The 22,104-nt window shown below is 37.1% G+C and overlaps 1 protein-coding gene across 2 annotated transcripts in view; it reads right to left on the bottom strand.

The window, feature by feature from the left end:
- LOC663375 (TOX high mobility group box family member 4) overlaps positions 1-22,104 on the bottom strand; it is a 76,977-nt gene that overhangs the window by 32,428 nt on the left and 22,445 nt on the right. Inside the window, exon 2 of one of the 2 annotated variants that reach the window (XM_008200075.3) lies at positions 1,678-1,704. The exons of the other annotated variant lie outside the window; for it this stretch is intronic. The gene's annotated coding sequence lies outside the window, so the exon portion shown is untranslated. The remainder of the gene's footprint in view (positions 1-1,677; positions 1,705-22,104) is intronic. 2 annotated transcript variants of the gene reach the window in all.

The following is a 22,104-nucleotide window of genomic DNA, read 5'->3' as shown; positions in this document are numbered from 1 at the left end:
CGTTCGGAATACAAAGTGTGTATTATGGAGGGAAATGGAGCGCGCCTCACGTACCCCCCGTCGTACCACCGCCACTCCACTTATATTTCAATTTTCATACTTTACATAGCATGTAGAACAAATATCGTCGATTGCAAGGAGCGTTTTTAAGTCGAAGTGTGCAAAAAATCGAACGATTGAATGAAGCAGCGTCCCCGCGGACCGGAAGAAACAAAGAAAAAGCAAAAAGACCGAGAGGCAAACTGCGAGATATATCATCATACAGAATAATGAAATTTCTCGGCAAGGAAAATAAGATAGACTGTTTAATATCAGAAGGTATGTAGGAGATTGAAAAATACATATGAGTCTGAAAAGAGCGTAACGGCCGGGAAAGAAAATAGGAAAATACTGGAAAAGTTCTTGCAAGGCAGGGGAAATAATGCAAAGTAAATAGAATAAGTTGTGCGCGCTTTAAATGGGGGTACGATTCCGGTTCGTTGAATACGTAAATCATTATTTATATTCCCCGACGTTTGAACTTCAATTACAATTTTCAGGACAACAGAAATAATTATACTTTGTATGCGTTTTCCATACAAAAGCTCCCGGTAATTGACCAATTATTTCTGAATAAAATTTATAAATTGCATTTTCAATATGCGGCGCAAGCTGTCCGACACGAGCTCCGATTTCCGTGCAACAACGAAACGTTTTGTGCCGATTTAAAAGCCGCGGCCGATCGGAAAAATCGAGCAGTTTCTGCACGTACGGGATCCTCTTCCTCGCCATCGGCAATTTATAACAAAGAAACACTCAAAACGAAAAAATCATTCACTCACGATCCGATTCCTTCAGCGGATAATAAACATGGGGTTAATAGGGGTGGCGATAATGATAACGAGGCAATATTTTAAAAATAATTGAATTTGCTTGCCTCCCACCGCGGAGCGCCCCCTTGGCTCTAATTAATTTATAAACCCCTTTCTCGGCACTTAATTTATTTTTAATCGCTTTCCGGATATTTTTCCCCGGCAAGTTTCTTTCCGAATGATTTATGTTATTTTTGTGTGCCGGTTGGAATAAATCGCCGTGATGTAAACTTGCACCTAATTAAAACCAACTTCTTCAACGTTGCTTGGAGCTTTGATTTAAATTCGGGACAGGGCGATGAAATACGTGCGTTTTTACGGCCAATGCAGGCAATTAAACGAGGATTAAGTGTGACGTTTCGAGTTCGCCATCAAGCTTGCTGTATTGTCTACTATGTCGGTTATGGTGAATAAAACGCTAAGAATATGGGAATTAAATAAAGGGTAGTAAATATGTAAAAGGGGCATAAAAGTGGCTTTACGAGCCTACAAAGTTGAATGGTTATGGTGTCGTAATGTACGACATGTTACATGCATCTCTTCTTCGCGAATTATATTTCTCCAAGGTTCTTAAATAAATACTCGAATATTACGGACGATCGCGGCATTTTTTCCCGTCCTCCCTCGGCGATAAATTTAATAAGTCCAATTCTCTCTCATATAACCATAAATAAATAAAAAGGACTCTTCGTTCCGTAATATCTTCAAATTTAATCAAGTTTCCAGGCGTGTACGGAATAGCAATTAGATTTGGCCCCTTTCGAATTGGGTCTAATCGAATATTTCATTTTCGCAGACGACAATAAGGAGCAATTAATGCACTCACCTGTACCGCCGACTCGCCAAATTCCTCCTGCAAAAACACAAAGAATTAAATTCATCGAATTTTGATAAATCCGATGCCGCTCGGAATAAGAGGGCAAGGAAAAATAATGGTGTATTTTAAAACTTTTTTAATAAATCTCCTCAAGTCGGCTCCTTTCCATACGAATAACATCCTCTGTTATCTTAGCGATATTTCGCATTAAAATTTCTCCCTTGCAGGACGATCGCGTAACTTTATATAAGACAAACTTAATTACTTATCTGCGTCACACGAAACTTTCATCCCTCATCGAGAGAGAAAAATTCGCTTTGTGAAAAGAAATGACCGATTTTTCACGGCGTGCCCGCGGAGGAAACGTCAAGATCCGCAAAAAATTAACACAATAAATAACTCTTCGCCCCCGAGACAAGAACGAAACAAATCGTTTTAATTAAATTGACAAATTCGTTATTCGAAGAAAAAACACACAAAAGCGTCAAAAGTGTGCACCCTTGACGGCCCATAAAAGCGAAAATGAATAACAAATACGACCTAATCCATTCCGGGAGTAATCCGGGGCCTTGATGAGAAATTTAACGAAGACATTATAATTAAGCATTAAAATTTAATTTAATGTCAAGTAGTAGTAAACCCATTTAGGCTCAATTTTGAAGCAATTAATAAGGCAAAATATAAATCCAAATGAATCTATTTCGCGGTAATAAGCAATCATCTCAAATCCTCTTACGGGCGAAATCCAAATTCCTCGCAGATATATTATTACTGGCGAATTTATTATGGAAAAGATTTACATTGTTGCATGGAATATCGATAACTCCGGAAAGGCCCACCGAACCGGACAACCCTCGATTCCGGTTACCCGTCCCGGAGTTTCTTATTCGTGACCACGTCATGTTCAGCCGATAATCTCATTTTTGATGACTGACGTGGGACGAACGCCAGGCACTAATTTATTCAATCAGAACAAATTGGCGCTGAAAATAATTAATATCGATGCAAATTTATTTCTTTACCAATTTACATTTAGCGTCGAGTATTCAACACTAAACAAATTTGTTTTAAATTGTTTAATATCCATTTAGAATATTATTCAATTAGTTATTTTGTTGCACGGATCATGAAAATTCAATTCTGTTCTATTTATACTAAATTTAATAACCTTGTCGAGCATTAGTACAAAAATATTTATTTTACGAAAAAAAGTAATTCTAGTGCCTGTCAGTGGATTCGATTCAATCTGGCGTTAATTTTGTAGCAGCAATCGAAATTCTATTATGCGGTCGTTCCTCCACGCTGAAATATTCTTTGAAAATTAATAATAATAGAAAGGCAAGAAATTCGACATGCCAGTGTTCTCTCATCTCAATTATTTTCAAATTACGGACTGACAAAAACTCGAAAAATTAATTAAAAATTCCCGAAACACGTTGTAACTAATTAATTACATAAAAAGGCGAGAAGGAAAGTTATTCGAAAAATGCTAATTTATCGAAGAAAGTAATTGTGATAATAGTAGTGTTATGCAAGCAAACTTCACAGTCTACTTCCCCCCGAAACAAAAACATATTTAACTGATTTGTCTTTATTTGGTTACGTAACGGTCAATTAAATCGAACTGCACTTATATGTGGTGCAAAATCCCCAGTATTTGTCAACAGTTTGAATCGTTTTCCCCCAGTGAATGAAACCCTTATCTTCCTTTTTTGTCGGTGTCCCGCCGCTCAAAGCGAGCGTCGGTGTCGGCGGCGGCGGTGACGGCGGCAATAAGGCACAGCGATGTTCGCCTAGTTCGGGTGAAAATGGCAGGATAAGCCGGGAATCCCCTAGGTCAACGATCAGAGCAAGCCCTGACCCGAGACCCGACTTACTCACTGACCTTATTTCCTTGCTATCACCACCGCCGAATGTCAAGGACGTGCAATCAACGTCACGCACACTTTTTCCCACAATAAGACACACCACGGGCGGGGGCGGCCTTCGCCACCCCCTTGGGCTATTTTCGGACGCAGGCTGGGGGCAGATGAAGCGCGTCTAATGTGCCCAATTCGGCGGAAGCACATGGGATGTTTCCTTTTGCCACGCATTAACCTTTGAGAGCTAAAAGGACCAATCAGCGCGGAAACAGCTTTCCAACATAAAATGAACTATAAAGTAGGTTCTTTGCCAAGCAAATATGATTACAACCAGTCAATGGCTCAAACATTGTTTATTTCCGCTTTGTGTGGCGCTAACATGCCGAGCATGCGACGCATAAACGACGCGATTCAGACGAAAAGGCCCAAAAACAACGCAAACTGACGAATTTATGCGCTCTTTACACGACGCCAAATCTATTCAACGACAAGCGATACAATTACATTGATCTTGGCAGGACAGCCTCACCCGCCAACAACAGAATAAGCAAATCACCAAGTTAAAAATTCATACATACCTACAAGTATTTTTACCACATCATAAAACAGCGCACGGAGTTCGATTTTTACTATTAAATACCTTACTGATTTCCCTAAATAGGGAAAGTACCCGAATTTCGGGCACTTTTTTTTTAAATCAGCTATAAAATACATTGTAATATGTCATATCCAAACTATTGATTTAAATTTAAAAAAATGGACACATAATGCACGCAGAAAATATAAACGTAAACATTGTAAAATTTTTTAATAAAAAATGGTATCCTAATTTCGGACATCCCATAGACATCCGAAATTAGGGGACCTAAAATAGTTACATTTCCAAGTTGAAAGTTAAGACAAAAATCACAAACGGTCTTTTTTTGTCGTAATTTGCAATGTATATGAGACCATCTTCAAGAAACACAAAGTTCGAAATTCTGAAATTGGTGTCCGAAATTAAGAGTTTTAAATGCCTTAATATTGTAATTTTAAACAACCAACCAACAATGATGTTTTATTTTTGTCAAGAAAATAATTTTATTATCTTGACAAAATTCATACAACTTCTCACAATGGATCGTGATGTTTTAGTTTAAAACATTGTTGCTAGCCTCAAAATTACGTTAGTTTGACTTTTAATTTTTATTTAATTTGTAATATTAGTACAGCGACGTAACAACTACTAATTAATAAATTAATCAATGATAACTATAAGGAACTATAAAAAAATGTTAAAAAAAATCATATGCAGAAAAATATGAAGTATTTAATAGCAAACGCGGATTTTGAGGGTTTTTTGAGTCATCTAGAGTAAAAATATACACAGTTATTCACCTAACAGTTATGAGACCCGGTATAAAGTGCAAAACTGATTGTTTAATCAAACAGTTTTTTAAAAGAAAAAAGGTAATAAAGCTTAAAAATTTCATCTATCAAAGGAAACAAAATTATTTAAAATATATTTAATATTAAATGCATTCTAATAAATTTTGATACATCTTATATTCTATTATATATTATATATTATATATTATATATTATATATTATAAGACTTACACAAAATTATTAAAAAAAAACACTAAACTCAAAGTGTCGCTAGTTTTTGAGGGAGACAATTTAGTAAAAAAAATCGTAAAGATTTAGGAATTTTGAAGTACCTACATAAAAACTAACAAAAATGAGAAATAGAACGTTTTCTTGCTTGACTGTGAGTAAACACTACATATTTGAATACACAGAGTGATTCAACTGAGCCCTACGATACAAGACATATCTGCTTTCCTGGATGTGTCAATGCCTACACTTAAAAAGTTGGAAAAAATGTCTATGAAGTAAAATCATTTTGTTCGAGTATTTTCTCGTAGCTTGTCTTTAGTGCCCCTTAAGACGAAAGACCTTATCAAAAATGAAGAAAACTACTCGTGTCACGTCTATAAACTCGCAAAGAAGTGTCAAATCAGCCAAAATCCATTCCAAGGTCTTCAATTTACGACAAATTTGAGCGTCTTTATTACTTTAAGAGGCGCTAGTAACCTCCCAGGATAGCTGACGTCTGACGGATTTAACTGATATCGCAGGTTTCCCAACATCTGTTAAGTGCCAACGGTAAAAACCCCCTAAAACACCAGCTGAGATGACTGGCCGTATCTCAAGCCCGGAAACAACCCAATTTAAATCGTTTGGTACAGAGAGACAATGGTGCTTTGGGCACTGTTTGCTTTAAATTAAATCGCTGATATGAGCGAGCGTAAAAAATATTCGAAAATAATAAATTGCGAGGTCGCGCGGAGAGGTGGTCCCGGTACGGGCCGTAGGAGCGGCCTGGGGGTGGCTGCCGCCGCCGCCATCACCCGTCCCGAGGTCCATCGAACATCTCCGAGGAGGCAGCCGTTGCCTTCGCCGCCGAGGGGTGGCATCGATCCTTGCACGGCGACGTTGCCGTACCCCAGCGCATTCCGCGACAAGCGTCCGCGCGGCAACGCCGTCCACAAACATTGATTCTTTCCATTATAAATAGTACGCAAAAAATGCGTTCCTATATATCATCTCCCCCAGACATGCTTTGTGGCCCGGAAATTTCATTTTATAACTTTTATAACGACGGCGCTTAATAATTTCATTTCCCATACACAATCGCGGACGACGTATAACCGCACACACACACATGGAAACCAATACATGGACAAGGTTTTCGCGTGACGCTAATTAAATTTTTTAGATGCCGGACGGGATTGAGTGCCGCAAAAATCCCGATTTTAATTAAGGCAAAGACAATGAAACGGCGCAGAAACAACCAACATTACGAAAATTTCTCTTGAAAACTAATAAATAATTAAACGAGATACGTACAGGTATTTAAAAAGCCTCATTAATAATTACCGTTCCCTCGTACTTATTTCATCGGGTGCATTTTGTTTCGTCATCAATCGCCCCGAAAATAGCCCTTTGAAATATTAATCGCGCTATAAATATCTGCCCGGAAAAATCCGGACACGTCAGCTTTAACCCGGAGCAAGACAATTGCTTAAAAGCACCTGAGGGTTTCGATGTCAAGCCGCGAGTGTGTCGAAAATTCTCCCTTTGGGAGCGGCGTCGTGTGGCCGGAAAATCCGGGTTAAGTATTCGATACGCGTAAAGACTAACGTAATTTTTATGAAGACGTCATAAAGCGCAGTGATTCCGGGACGACGAACAGCTGTCTGGAGGAATCCGGCGGCGGCGGCGTCAAGGGCACCACCTGTTCGTGCGGAACGGCACGGGCCGCTGAGGTCAGGCGGCGGCGGCGGCTGGCGTCTCGACGCAATACCTGTCGACCGCAAACGAGCCCTCGGGACGCCTTAAATAATTAACACTTGGCGTAATTCGTGTTGATGATGATGATGGCGGATCTTGAGAGATGCAAAAAAGCCGGGGCCCAGTCGATATCAAACTGTACATGCGCCGGGGGCTTGAAAAAGAAGCAATTTCATGTAAAAAGAAGAGGAAACGAATGGAAATTTTATTCGAAATAAAGTCGGCGGGGGCGAGGGGCGGCGCGGGGCCGTATTAAAACTCGAGAGGCTTTCGTTTATGAATGTTAATAATTTACTTTGCATACTCTCGAAGTTTCTTTGTATAATGTGCAATAATCGCAAGCAAACAACGAATATTATGAAATTAATTAAAGATGAGCGCGGTGCTGTGCTCCTGCATTTTATATTTCGCTAATTAACTAATGGAACTGCTCCATCATAATTGGGTACAGAGTGCGTTTTTGCTTCCAATTACGTCCATTGTCCTCGTTAACGCTCATTAAGCGATCGCCGATTACTCATAGTTGCTGTTTTAACAACAAATCCACTTGGACGAAATCACGTTTGCGCCAAACTTTACGCGTCCGCACTAACGAACGACGCGAGATTCGGTTAAAACGACCATTTCTGTTTTCAAATCTGTTGACCGTTGCACACTTATAAAGATAAATGAACTGGCTTCGCTCAAAGATACACACTCGATCAAGAAAATTTATGACGAAACATCCGAGGGCAATTTCACAAACGATCGATGCGAAATTATTGCAGACATGTGAAATTTTTATGCCCAACATCCAAATTCGTCCGGATAATTTCCCTAAGAGCGCCATCACAACTAATTTAAATTAGTCCCTAGAACTGGAAATAAATCCAAATTGGATTTGAAAAATCGCGGAATAAATCATCATTTTATCAACGTTCCCTGTTTTCACTATTTTCACTACTTCCTCCGAACTTTCCTCTTATCACGGCCGAAGTTTTCTCATCTCCATCAATTCAATTTTTGGCTGAAATAAGGTGAACTAGATTTCCTGCGACTGCAGCAAATTCGGTTTAAGACCCAATCATTGCGTTAATATCGGTCCCGGCTAATTTGCCGGCATAAAGGGGTGGAAGGAGTCGCCTCGACGTAATTAAGGGAAAGAGTGAAAACGACAATTCATTTTCTTATTCCATTTTATTTTGTGTCACTGAAAGTTATTTCAGGATTTTATGAAAGTGGAGGGTGAAAGGGCTCGTAGGGGTCGGGCGGAGGCAAAAATTTAAACTCTCCCTGTTTCTTCTTAAAAGCCTCGGGCAGGTCGATAGAAAAGTTTGTTCACCCTCAACCACACCCCTCGAAATCTAAGTTGAAAACTGGGCTCGTAATTGTGCTTGTTCTGATGCAACTCTAATTATGAATTTTTAATTGGACGCGTTGCGATTTTTTTCGCTTATTAATGCCTGTAGCCGTTCCCACTGACACAATGTGATGGCTTTTATTGTTTTTTTGTGCGCGGATTGGTTCATTAGGCGCTATCTATGTAAGTACACGTGTTTTAGCCATTTCTGGCATTCACTTCGGCCCGGCCTGGCCATAAATTCGCCTCTATCTCGATTGTCTCAAAAACCAGTTCGCTGCTAGATCAGACCGATATTTAACGCAACTGTCACAGATCCATGTCCTTCCATTCAATTAGCAATTAATCCCGACGGGGAAACGGTAAATTATTTTGTTTTTGAGACGATTCATAAAAGATTGGCCGGCCCGTCGTAAATCTCTCGACCCTCTTCGTGCACATGCCGAGGGAAAGCAGATGTTCGAACCCTGACCGGGTAAACAAAATTACCCTCGCAAGATTTTTCCGTATTGACAATCCAAACAATGACTAATTGTCTTCTACTGCATGTTCTCATTAAAGCAACTGCTGGGAACACATGTTCCACTGCAGGAAAAAATAAAACGCCATGTTGCGATGATAATGCAGAAAACAAGATATTTAGACGAAAAAAGCTTTTACTGGAAGTATGTTGCAGGAATTATTGTGGCATCCGCGTGGCAAAAACTCGACCGGAGAAACGCATCCATACTAATTGAGACGCTCGACAGGATCGGGCGAAATTTTGACAATTTTATCTCTGTAATTACTTCGGTGTATTAATTACCGGCATGAAAATCTGAAATGGCTGGCGTCCTTTGTTGTGCTAAGAGGACGGCTATTATGCAGAAAATTAATTTCAAAAACTTATCCCGTAATTAAATATAAACAAAGTTTCTAGACAGTTAAAATTTAATAATGAATCATTCCAATTCAAGCAGTGTTATTCTTTACTTTCTTGTAAAGTTCTATTGCTAATGAAAGCAGCTCTAGAGAAATGATTAAATTTGGTTTTCTGCTTAAATTAGTTTCGCAACACAGAAGCGTCGTCGCGTTGCTCCCGAGTGGGAAAAGGACGCCAGACGAACGAATCGCAGCGAACGGGACGAGGAAGAAAGGGGTGCCAGCGAAAGAATAAAAAGCAAACGAGAGGAATGGATTACACTTGACACTGGCTCAATGATCATTGGAAATACGAGATCGATCTAAGGGGTGGACGCACAACTTGTTCACAATTTTTGGAAAACGAATCGAGAGATCCCTACCGTCGCACGTGATTAGCGCAAATCCCTTTATCCAATCCCACATACACCTCGAGCTCACTTCACTCCACAATCACACAATTCCGACTGAATTTGGACCTTCGCCGGTTTTCAGGTAACAGAGGGCCAAACATGACGACAGGTGCTTGACGAGCCGCGTCCCTGCGGGGCAAGCCGGCGTCAGGTGGTGGTGACCGAAGCAAGGAGGCCTCGCACCACCTGTTACGTCCGTACCGGCGCCCCGCTGGAAGAGGCGATCCCGAAGGGTATCATCCGATTGCGGCCCCGCCGCGACCTTACACTAATTCCTAATTCGATTAAGTGGCCGAAAGCGATCGATTTACTAGATGGAATTTCATTGCGGATGTTGCAAATGCGATTTCGCCGATTCGGATGGACAACGAATCGGATCGGAATCGACAAGACGAAGGATAGGATAATAAGGTTTTCATTGTTGCTACGCTCGGTTATTTTTCCCATGAAAGTCGTAAATTTTGCACCGGGAAACTCAACGATTCCCGGACGAACGAAATTTTATTTCCATAATCAATTAAACAACAGTTGCAGGGACATAAAACCTAAATAAATCATTGGAGATATAAGGAAATTGAAAGCTAATCTAGACAACACACTCCATTGCTCTGAGTCAAAGAAGCTTAATCAATCTTTATGACAGTTTAAATTTTTAGTTCAGCTCGGCTAGTAATGTATCAAGATCCGTCATATTTTCTCTGAAAACAATCACGCGAAAACAATATTTTCACAAATCACTCAATAAAATTATTGAATTTCAAATTTGCGACAAGAATTTGCTAAAAGTTTTGTCTTACGTTACCTTCACAAAAGTGAAAAAAGAATTTTAAACTCACTTTAGCAATGTTTTATGGACTCTTTTATGAGTCTACAACCCACTAAAGTTGTTAAAAGTTTACAAAAAGTCCAAATGTTCGATTTTTTGATGTTTGATTTTTTCAATTTTCGTCGTAGTTTTTGTCGGTTTTGGGTACCCGGAACATTTCTCGAGCAATAGCTCCGGAACTATTAGAGATAACCCCATGAAGTGTATTATCGTTGGAAAGCTCTTTAAATTATCTATTTGTTTCAAAAAAGATTATTGTTCTGCGACTAATAGTTTTCGAGCAAATTACTAGTAAATGCAAAAATTGGTAAAATTTAAAAAAATTCATAACTAAAAAACTATTGGGAATTTGGCAATTTCCTCGATGCCAATCGATTCCCCGGATCATTTTGCATAGGTGTGGATCAAAATAGTTCCACTTTTTAGAATAGTTTAGCCGTAAATGAGCAAATAAAAAAAATTAAAAAAAAGTTAACACCCCCCCCTTAAAATCGGTCAATTTTTAAAGTGTCTCAAAATCAAATGAAACCTATTTTATCTTATAGTTTTTGATGTGCTTTTTACAATGGAACAAACCGTTTTCTTCTAGCTCTTTTAGTTTGGCCGTAATCGGCGTTTGAAAATTGAAATTTTTTTTGCGAGATATCGCCTTGAGTCCTATGCCATTTTGTAGAGTTTTTTATTCCGGTTGTTCTCCAATTTTCCGTTTCTCAATATCTTTAATAGTTTCGCCGTAATTGGCGATTGAAAATTGAAAAAAAGTGAAAATGGAAACCTTTTTTTGCGTTTTTCTCGGAAACTAAAAGACTTAGAGCAACAAACAAAAATCCATCTGATAGCGCTTAATTTTCTCTATTTTTTCGATTAAACCCGGAACCGCTCCGGGTAACGGTTCCGCCTACAGAGGCGATCAAAGTTTTACACTAAAAAAAATCATAAAAAAAAACTAAAAGTCGTAGAGCATTGCGGTTTGTTCCATTGAATTCTACGGCTCATTTTACATATTATATCAATTTTTCACAAGAATTAAAAATTTAAAATTTTTTGCCTAAATTTAGGGTAGCCATTTGTCATAGTGAAAAATTTTATTCAAAAAAAATTCATAACTCAAAAACTAAAAGTCGTAGAGCAATGCGGTTTGTTCCATTGAATTCAGCGGCCCATTTTCTGTATTAAGCCAACTTTTAACGAGATTTAAAATTTTAAAGTTTTTTGCTAAAATTTCCTGAGTAAATGCACTTACCTTTTAGAAAGTGAAAAAATTAAATTTCTTTAAAACTCATTCTATCATAGCTTTTCGAACTTATATATGCCTTTACAACCCTCTAAAGTTGTTAAAAGTCCCAAAAAAGTGCAAATGTTCGATTTTTTGATGTGTCATTTTTCCAATTTTTGTCGCGATTTTGGTCGATTCCGGACCATTTATCGAGCAATAACTCCGGAACTATTAGAGATAACCCCATGAAGTTTATTATCGTTGGAAAGCTCTTTCAATGATCATTTCAAAAAAGATCATTGTTCTCCGACTAATAGTTTTCGAGAAAATCAAATAAAAGTTCAATTTTCGAGTACATCCACCAAGTGGAGAACTACATCTAAAATTAAATATCCCAGTCTTCAAAAAAGTTCTTTGTAAGTAACAAATTGGCCGCCCACGATCTTGTCGACTTCTGCATCGACGGTGGCCGTGTCATAAAGCTCGCAATGAAAAGCCCCTGTCTTGTATGTGTCTCTGTTCAGTTTTTGCAACAAATCATCATGTCGTCGCTCGCTTGCATACCAAACCGCATGTCCGCGACAATTTCGGGATTCCGACGATATTTCCTATAAAAATTCATGGCCGGACGTTGTTCAGCTTTTCTGCTAATTTCGTGAAATATGACTGCGCACTTTTTTAATTAAATTTTATGGCAACAGGGATGGGGAACGTAATCCATTTGACCGGCTCGTAAATGTCATACTAAAAAATACTTGCCAGATTGTTATTAATAGATAGTAGATTACGCGGCGTGGGACGATTTTTATGGCAAACGAAATAATTCCATCCCCATTTTTTCTACAACTACGAGAGTGTAATAGGTCAGCCAGTACTTAATTTAATAATTTAAACCTATCTAAATACATTTTTTAGAGTTATTTTCACACCCAAGATTTTTTTGTCCCGTCCGTCATCAATTTGTATTTCTCTTTCCTGCTCGTATTTCAAATTTTAAAAATGTCGGTTGCAAACAATTTGTCTGGTACTGAGTTCCTATAAAGAAAATTTTATTTCTGCCGATATTGTTGGTAAAAACTGGAAATAAGATCGAAAGCTTTGTGCAAAGTGTCCCGTCCGTTAGAATGGAATGGCTGGGGTAACACGAAAGCTAGCTACATTTCCAAGAAGAAAACTGTTAGTTTTGTGCTAATTTTGCAATTTTCATCGATTTCTGCGTTACTCGCCTCCGTCAGTGCATTCATTATTGGGCCGTCATCCTCCGGCGCAATAATCGACACATCGGCATCCTCGTTACGTCCTCCGATCTGATTATTTTCCAGTTATCTAAAACGGGTCGCGATTCTCGGAAATTTAGTGCTCGGTTTGAGCAGATGCAATTATTACTCGGTACGATTCCGTGGTGTTCTTAATAATATCGTCCCTTGTATCTCCGGTGGTTGTACAAATAGACTCGCGAAGCGACGCCCGCGGTTCGAAAGCAGTCCTTGTACGACATGACGTTTAATTGCAAGATCGCGATCTGATCCAGACCTACAAATCACCAGCGATCGGACGCAGAGGGTCATGAACGACCCATTGTATTCTGTGGGAGACCTCGCGGTCACGAAATGCATTTTTACACCTGTCGTCCGCGATCGATTTTCGAAGACGACGACCGGAGACTTGTTTATCCGAGAGGAAGCTCTCCGACTGACCCACACGACACTAATTCAACCACCTGTGGCATCATCCTCTCGCCGCCGATGGTGCGGCCACTAACGACGCGACGCACAAACCGACCCGATTGATGGGACGCCGCCACCCGCCGCCGCAACAATACCTACGCCCAACGCACCAATTTCACTACCGAATTATTCACGCTGATTTCACTCTCGACAGCACTGCGCCGGAAACGGCCCCCAAACAACCCCATAATAACAATATTCGCTCATTTATTTAGTTCACACACGCTGATGACACAATTCCATCTCGCAGGAATCGTCTTTTTAATTGAAATTCGAAATCAGATTGCTAGGGGAGATTGGCACAAAAAGAGCTAAAGTCTAAAATATTGTGGGCCATAGACAAACCTTAGACCATCAGGCCCACAAATAGTTTAATTTGTCTATTATTCTTCATCGTATGGATCTTATTATAATTTTTTGAAGACTAACAACAGTGGGTTTGAAAAACATTTTATTACGTAAACATATATTTAATGCCAAAATTTAGTCAGTTGTTAAAACGGCAATTTGCCACCAGATAAGTGTCTCAAAATCAAATGAAACCTATTCTATCTTATAGATTTTAATGTGCTCTTTACGATGGAACAAACCGTTTTCTTCTAGTTCTTTTAGTTTGGCCGTAATCGGCGTTTGAAAATTGAAATTTTTTTGCGAGATATCGCCTTGAGTCCTATGCCGTTTTGTAGAGTTTTTTATTCCGGTTGTTCTCCATTTTTCCGTTTCTCGATACCTTTAATAGTTTCGCCGTAATTGGCGATTGAAAATTGAAAAAAAGTGAAAATGGAAACTTTTTTTTGCGTTTTTCTCGGAAAGTAAAAGACTTAGAGCAACGAGCAAAAATCCATCTGATAGCGCTTAATTTTATCTATTTTTTCGATCAAACCCGGAGCCGCTCCGGGCAACCGTTCCGGCTACAGAGGCGATCAAAATTTTGCACTAAAAAAATTCATAAAAAAAAATAAAAATCGTAGAGCATTGCGGTTTGTTCCATTGAATTCTACGGCTCATTTTACATGTTATATCAATTTTTTACAAGAATTAAAAATTTAAAATTTTTTGCCTAAATTTAGGGTAGCCATTTTTCATTGTGGAAAATTTTATTCAAAAAAAATTCATAACTCAAAAACTAAAAGTCGTAACCCCTTAATAACAATATTCGCTCATTTATTTAGTTCACACACGCTGATGACACAATCCCATCTCGCAGGAATCGTCTTTTTAATTGAAATTCTGAAATGCTGGATATTTCGAAATCAGATTGCTAGGGGAGATTGGCACAAAAAGAGCTAAAGTCTAAAATATTGTGGGCCATAGACAAACCTTAGACCATCAGGCCCACAAATTAGCTTAATTTGTCTATTATTCTTCATCGTATGGATCTTATTATAATTTTTTGAAGACTAACAACAGTGGGTTTGAAAAACATTTTATTACGTAAACATATATTTAATGCCAAAATTTAGTCAGTTGTTAAAACGGCAATTTGCCACCAGATAAGAAAAGCAAGCTGTAGGCAGAGGAAGCTTCGCATAGACTTATATTAATATTAATAAGTGTGATATTTTTTCTCCAATTGTAACATAATTAAATAGAACATTAAATTTAGCAAAACATTACAGTTTGTATTGTACAAAAAAGGACAAAAGTATGGAATGATTCTTGTGTGTGTCAAATCATTGAATTGCCTTTTTAGTAATTTTTTGCATTTCTCAGCAATGTTGTTGGAGGGCTCTTCTTGATTTGGATTATATATTTCCGTGTTTTTTTTTGTGTTTCCTTTTCAGGTTCGAAACTTTTTTGCATTATTTTGACGAATCTGTCACTTTGACTTGAATTAAGCGGCATACTTCGTTAAAATTTCATAGGTGACTTGATGAACAACCATTTTTGAACACGCTGTATGTACCTTACGAAAAAACTAATTAGTATATCGTCAAGTCTTTAAAATTGTTATAGTTTTTCAACAATATTTTTTTCAAAATCCCTTTAAGTTTTGGAATTATTAAAAAGAAATATTCTTTTATTGGCACCCTTGTACGGCAATTTTTTTTGAAAAAAAAAATCCTCCAATTCTGTAATTTTGTTCTTAAACTTGTGGTTTATAAAAAATTAAATAAATAAGTTTTGTTCGCTCGTTTAGTCGCGAAAAATCAAATTACTTGAATAAAAACATCCATTGGATACAACATTCTCTTCGGCCAACTTCGGAAAATAAGTTCGGAGCGCAACTTTAATAATTTATTTAAAAAAAAACACTAGTTTAAAAACAATACTGTTGCATTAGAAGTCTATTTTAAAGCATGATCTTTTAGAGAAAATCGCCAAAGTAAAGAGCCATTAAAAAATTAACAATTTGAAAACCAAAAAAAATTCGAAAAAATTATTCTAGAAAAATGATCACAATTTTAGAGTACTAATCAGTTTTTTCATTAGATTCCTAGTTTGGGCACAAATCGCTTGAATCTATACTTAATTCTGTTTAACTCTGTATATCGTAATTCTTCGTCCGAATTTCTTGCCGACTACCTAAATTTATTTTGCAAAATGTTGTTCTTTAAATTACTATCAGTCTCCAGCAGTTTTTTTTTTGATCTACCAGATACCAGTGAGTTTGTGTACCGGGTTTTAAGAGCCCAGAGCAAAAACAATCGCAAAATACGTAAACGAGTTTATTGTTCAAAATTACTCATTTTCAAACTAACTTCTCGCCTAATTTTAGCAGAAAAATTAAGTTAGCGAGCTAAAAATCAAAACCTCGGCCTAATGTTATTTTCGACCGTTCTTTATTGTAACTTTTCGGCAATTTATACGAAATTTTTTAGCACAAACTTCACTGATTGAGTGCCAAAAAATTTCGAGAAAAGTGAAAGATATGCTTATTAAACTTAACAAAAAAGTAAACTTATTACGTAAATTTTCAATTTTTCGGGGATCAGTTTCTCAATATGAAAGATGTGTTTTCCCAAAACACTGAAGTATGAGGTCATTTTCGACCTTCATTGGAATATCAGAGGAAACTAAATAATTTATTTTGGTAATTTTTCGTTCTAACGAAATTGGTGGGAAAGTGCGGCATTTTTGCGAAAAGTCGTTTTTGGAAAACGCGAGATTTGAGGAAAATCTGTGTTCGTCGCGCCGCAATGCGCTTAAACCGTTCCCTCGCCTTTTCTTATTTTTCCATCTAATTTAGATTATGTTCCGAGTCGTTTTCTCCCGTCTCATACGTAATTAAAGCTTCGTTCACAAAGCTCGCTTAAAATACATATTCAATTAAGTGAGTAATTAAGTAAAACAGTGTTGAATTAGTTCTTCTTGTGTAAATTGAAGCAGGAATATTGAACGTCTTTCTCATTAAATTTCCACTTCCAGGTCAGAAGTGCAATTTGGGAAAGGTTTCTGGAATAAGGTCGTCGTCGGGCGCGGTTTTTTCTTCCTTTTCGCGTAGTAATTACGTCGTTTATTCGTCGTTTTTCTGCACGGTTGAATCGGAATAAATATTGTTGAGGTCGTGCACAATAACTTAGTGGAGTTGTAGCCATAAATCGGCTATGGCAAAGCCGGATTCACACGAACGAACCGATCCCCGCTCGAATAAGACACTACAATTTAGAACCACTTCAATTACGTCTTTCTCTCGTATAATTTTCACTTAATAACTGAAACCTGTTAGAAAGTACCGTAATATAAAAATTTAATACCCCGAGGCAATTTCATTTAGTAACAACATCTCGAGGCTTTTATTATTTTGTCTCGACGGTAATTTCAAGCCAAATTCGAAAAATCTTGGCCCAACTTTTCAATCTTATCGCCAAAGTTGGGCGACTCGCATCGAGCTCAAAATGAACTGATTTAATTCCGAATATGATTACATCGAAAATTTAAAATTCAAAGTAAATGCGGAATATCATTCTGTCCCATATGTATGTAAATGCGTCGAAAAATGAATATTTAAATACATGAATTCAAACAAACTTTACGAAAATTTAGTTTGGTTTAATAAAAACAGAACGAGATAAAGGGAGCGCCGCGCCCGACAAAAGGGCACATTTTACGGCAATACGTATTTTATGGATATTACAAAGTGTATGTGTATGAAAAACACGCATTGCAGTCATATTTTCCTCACTGAAACGTCTTGTATTGCTCCCCCGAGCCCGGATGAGATCAATAATACGAGAATTGTACACTCACCGTGGGGCACAATATGCTCCAATAAAACGTTTACATCTCGCCGAAAATGGCCACTTTCCCGAAACTCCAAAGAACAATTTAATCGACCGGCGAATTTGCAATTAAAATCGAAAAATAAACGATGTATTAAATTTGTAAATTTCCGTCCTGGAAAATTCAGCGCTTTCCTGCAATGATTCATGATGCTGTGATATTAAAAAGTAATTTATATGTGTGCGCGCCAGCTTTTTATTTGCCTTTTCTTGTTTCGTTTTATTTTCGGAGCTGCTTCATGAAGCGAAATTTATTTTTTCGGTTTTTCGCCATTATCGACTTTTTTCGGGCCCCCCTGTACATTGCACAAGCGAGCGGAACCGCTTTATCGCCCGATATTCAAAATAGTGCGCCCGGAAATGTAATTAAAGAATTAACAAAGATTAAATAAACCACAACGGAGCAAAAATCGTTTCTGTTGACATTACGCTGATGGCCGTTTGATTACATGTTATTAAAATAGCCGTTTGTTTTTTATTGCTTTAAATAATTTCTAAGTTATTATAGTCCCGAGTCATGCAATTTATGTACAGTTTTATTTTCTGTTGGAAGCAATTTAAAACTTAATTAGTGTTCGAATGCGCTCCTTCTTTTTCTACAAACCGACCTCATCTGCACGAAATTTTTTCTTTTGTTCCACCAAAATCCAATTAGTTCAATTGAAAATGATGCAACAAGATTAAGAAATCAAGCGCTCAAGCAAATCAATAGTGGGCACAACAACGGGCCGGGAATTGACCCTTGAGGCGCGCAATAATTAATACCGAGAAAAGACAAGTAGCTCTGGAAGGGGAAACACAATTAAACTATTTTTTACGAGAAAATAAATCGGTCACTGATCTAGCCTTGCCAATTAATCAATTGGCATTCCACACATGCCACGATTTTTTCACGTGAGACAAACATTTCACTTTCCTTGGCAATTATGGGGCATAAAAATTGTCTCATTTCGCCGTGGTGCAGGTGCAAAGCCGGTGTTATTTCCGTTGAAAATTTCGATTTTCGCATTCCTTGCTTGCTCGAAACAAAGACTAGATTTTATCAGTGCGCTTAGAAAGTCCCGACTCGAATTTCATAAGCGAGAAAGTGCCTCTTGCGCAACACTTTACAATAATAACTATTTAAAACGATATCAATGTTATTCGCCGGTTTACACTCGACTTATTTATTACAGTCGCGAGTCGTAATTATCGGGACAATGTTGGAATTGTAATAAATTTCCCCGTTATTTGCATTAATGCATAGGGTGTGGACACCCTGAACGCGACCCCATAAAACACCTACGAGCTTTTGCTCCCCGAATTCTGTGGGGAGAGGGGCGCTAAACGATCCACGTCATGGATTAGTAAATAAGCAACACAAGTGTGTATTCTCGTGAGTTAATGGACAAAGTTAGCACCGTTCGGGACCATAACTTCTTGCGCTTCGTCGAGCGAACGAGCTGAAGAGTTACTGTCACTGGTTGCATCGTGATCCCGGCGAATCCGCCATTTTTCCGCTAATTCACACCGACCTCAACAAGTTGCCGACACGGAACGAACGTCATTAATCCGATCGAACGGATGACCGGAGAGATATCTCTATCACTTCCGAGACTTACAAGTGGCCGAAGAGCTTATTTATTGAAAGATTTTCGAGCCGCAAGTGCCCAACTCGACACAAGCTTACGCTCAAGGGCCGACGCAGACGAACCCGGCGAATCCACCAAATATTTACGTCAAAACTTCAGACGAATTTCATTTCACACACGTCCCATTTTAAAGCATGATTTGGGTGGTTGAAAAAACCGTATTAGAGACCATGTTTGGATTATACAAAGTAATTTTTTACAAAAAGAAAGAAGAAAAACATTTTTTTTAACTTTAAACATAATAGTACTTGTTATTTGTTTTTTCAACGGCTGTTCACGTTGTAGCAAATTTAAAACCTTTTTCTTAACAGACCAAAAAATTTCAGGTCAGGTCAGGTCAGGTAAGGTCAGGTCACTTTACAAATTTAAGCTTGTTTTGGGTGTTTTAAAAAACTTTATTAGACACCATGTTTGGATTATACAAAAATATTTTTTACAAAAAAAAAAGAGAAAGAAAGAAAAAAATTTTGTCTCCAAAAACAGTACAGTACTACAGTACTACAGTAATAGTACAGTTTTTATTTACTTCTTCAACGGCAGTTTTTTAATTTTAAATTTATTTTTTTTTAATTTAAACATAATAGTATAGTTTTTATTGGTTTCTTCAACGGCAGTTCACGTTGTACCAAATTTAAAACATTTTTCTTAACAGATCAAAAAATTTCAGGTCACGTCAGGTCAGGCAATTTTTTAATTTTTACGTTTTTACATTTTTAAGATTGTTTTGGGTGTTTTAAAAGACCGTATCAGATACCAAATTAAACAAAAATATTTTTTTACAAAAAAAGAAAAAAAAAGAAAAGTTTTCTGCCTCCAGAAACAAACACACTTTTTATTTAATTCTTCAACGCAGTTCACGTTGTAGCAAATTTAAAGCCTTTTTTTAGCAGACAAAAAAATCAGGTCAGGTCAGGTCAGGTCACTTTACATTTTTACGCATGTTTTCAGTGTTTTAAAAGACCGTATAAGTTAGGAACCATGTTTGGATTATACAAAAGTAATTTTTTACAAGAAGAAAATAAGAAAAAAATTAAAAAAATCAGTTTTCTAATCCACGTAGTGTAGATTTTATTTTCTTCTTTAACGGCAGTTCACGTTGTAGCATATTTAAAGCCGTTTTCCTTAACAAACCAAAAATTTTCAGTTTGTTTTCAGGAAAAATAATTTCGGCCTGCATTTTATTTGTGAAGCTTTAACTTAAGTTTTAACTTATATTAAAACCTACTTAGTAGAAAAGTTTTAAAAAATCTTTCAACAATGCAAAGGTCTAAACATAAAACAGCTTAAACTAAAAAGTAAGGTGTCTAAATTTGGTAATTAAAACATAGTATCTACAGGGTGATCAGCTGAGAATTTGAAACATCATAAGGAATGAATAGAAAATACAAAAAAACACTATTTTTTTTGTTTAAGCTTCATGCCCTCAGAAAATAATAAATTTATGATATAACTATTGTAATCATATTTTGAAAGTAAAACTGTTTGATTCTAAGTTATGCGAATTTTTTTGTAAATGTCAACCTAGTATCACAAAGCTACTACAAAAATTCATTTCGACAAAAATTGAATTTAATTTAAATAGTTGTAATCCTTAGATCGCCTCCTTTGTCATAAAAAAATGTTTACGGTAGGTTTATCATTAAAAAAGCAAAAAGAAAACAAAAAAAACAATCAATTCTGGAAAAACAATTACATTTTTATAATGGTTATCATTCAGAAATTATTTCTTTTAAAGCAAAAGCTACTCCTTAACTGCAATTCAAGTTATAGCAAATTTAAAGCCTCTTTCCCAAAAAACCAAAAACTTTCAGTTTTTTTTAGAAGACTAAGCTCTGGTTATGCACAACATGAGTATTAGGTGCTCGAAGTTTGGCGACTAGTTTTGTGAAGCTTTAAAATTGTTACTATCAAAATACAACACAAACTGATGATGTTCATTATGGCTGACGAAACAGGTATCAAATAAAATATTTTTTAACAGATTCCAAATTAATTAAAAAATCAAAAATATAAATATTTATTATTAAAAAATCTGTTATTCTGTTCTAATCTCTGATATTTTTGTATCTTGTACCAGCTCCTCAAATTTTATTACTAAAACAAATTTGATAAAACCTAGAAATTTTAAAATGACGAGGATTATATTTAATGATTGTTCAGAGATTTCCTGGTTCTGTAATAAATGGTTCAAATATCTATTCTAAGAATCTGGTTTTGAAATAAATTACCGGCAAATCCTCTTTGGGAGGGCCCGTGAAGGTATAGTAGTGACATAAAATGATAAGCAGACGACAGTAAATTATGCCGTATAATCTCCGCTCGATTATGATTTTTCCCGTCGTTTATAAATATTGGTCGGTTCGTGTGTCAGTTCAGTTAATTTAAATTACTGCCATAAATGTGCAATACGTTATGCAAGTGTATAAATACATTAGCAACTTTCGCTAATGCATTTGTTTCAAGCGGACAGAGATTTATCGTAACGCTGATATATTAAAATATGCGGCTACATTATGTAAGCCGACGTTAATGTTTATTCGATTCAATTTGGTCGTAATTTATATGAGCCACCCTGTATTTTTTCTCGCGGGATATTAAGTGCATTTTACGACGAATGTGTTTTACATCTCCGGCGCGATAATGAGAATGTTTCGGCATTAAACTGCGCCATATTGCCGCGTATGAATTTTACAGTGTTGCCGTCGTAAAAGCCGTATACAATTTCGATGTTCGATGGGGGTGTTCGAGTGGGGCGCCAAGTTTTATTAATATGGACTCGGTTTTATGCCACGTTACGTTTTTCCGGAACGGAAGGGTGAGAGATGTGCATAAATCTGTTTCGTATTTAATTTGTGCACGGTAATAAAAAAGATTACTAAATCTTAATAAAGTTAAGGTGTTCGCTCTGCGGAGATGAAAAAATATTATATCCTAATATAAAAGGTTCCCTCCCTGACAGTGC

This window comes from Tribolium castaneum, chromosome 2, assembly GCF_031307605.1.
Source record: "Tribolium castaneum strain GA2 chromosome 2, icTriCast1.1, whole genome shotgun sequence".
NCBI classification, from domain to species: domain Eukaryota; kingdom Metazoa; phylum Arthropoda; class Insecta; order Coleoptera; family Tenebrionidae; genus Tribolium; species Tribolium castaneum.
The sequence above is the reverse complement of the archived record's forward strand: the minus strand, read 5'-3'. Positions and strand labels throughout refer to the sequence as shown.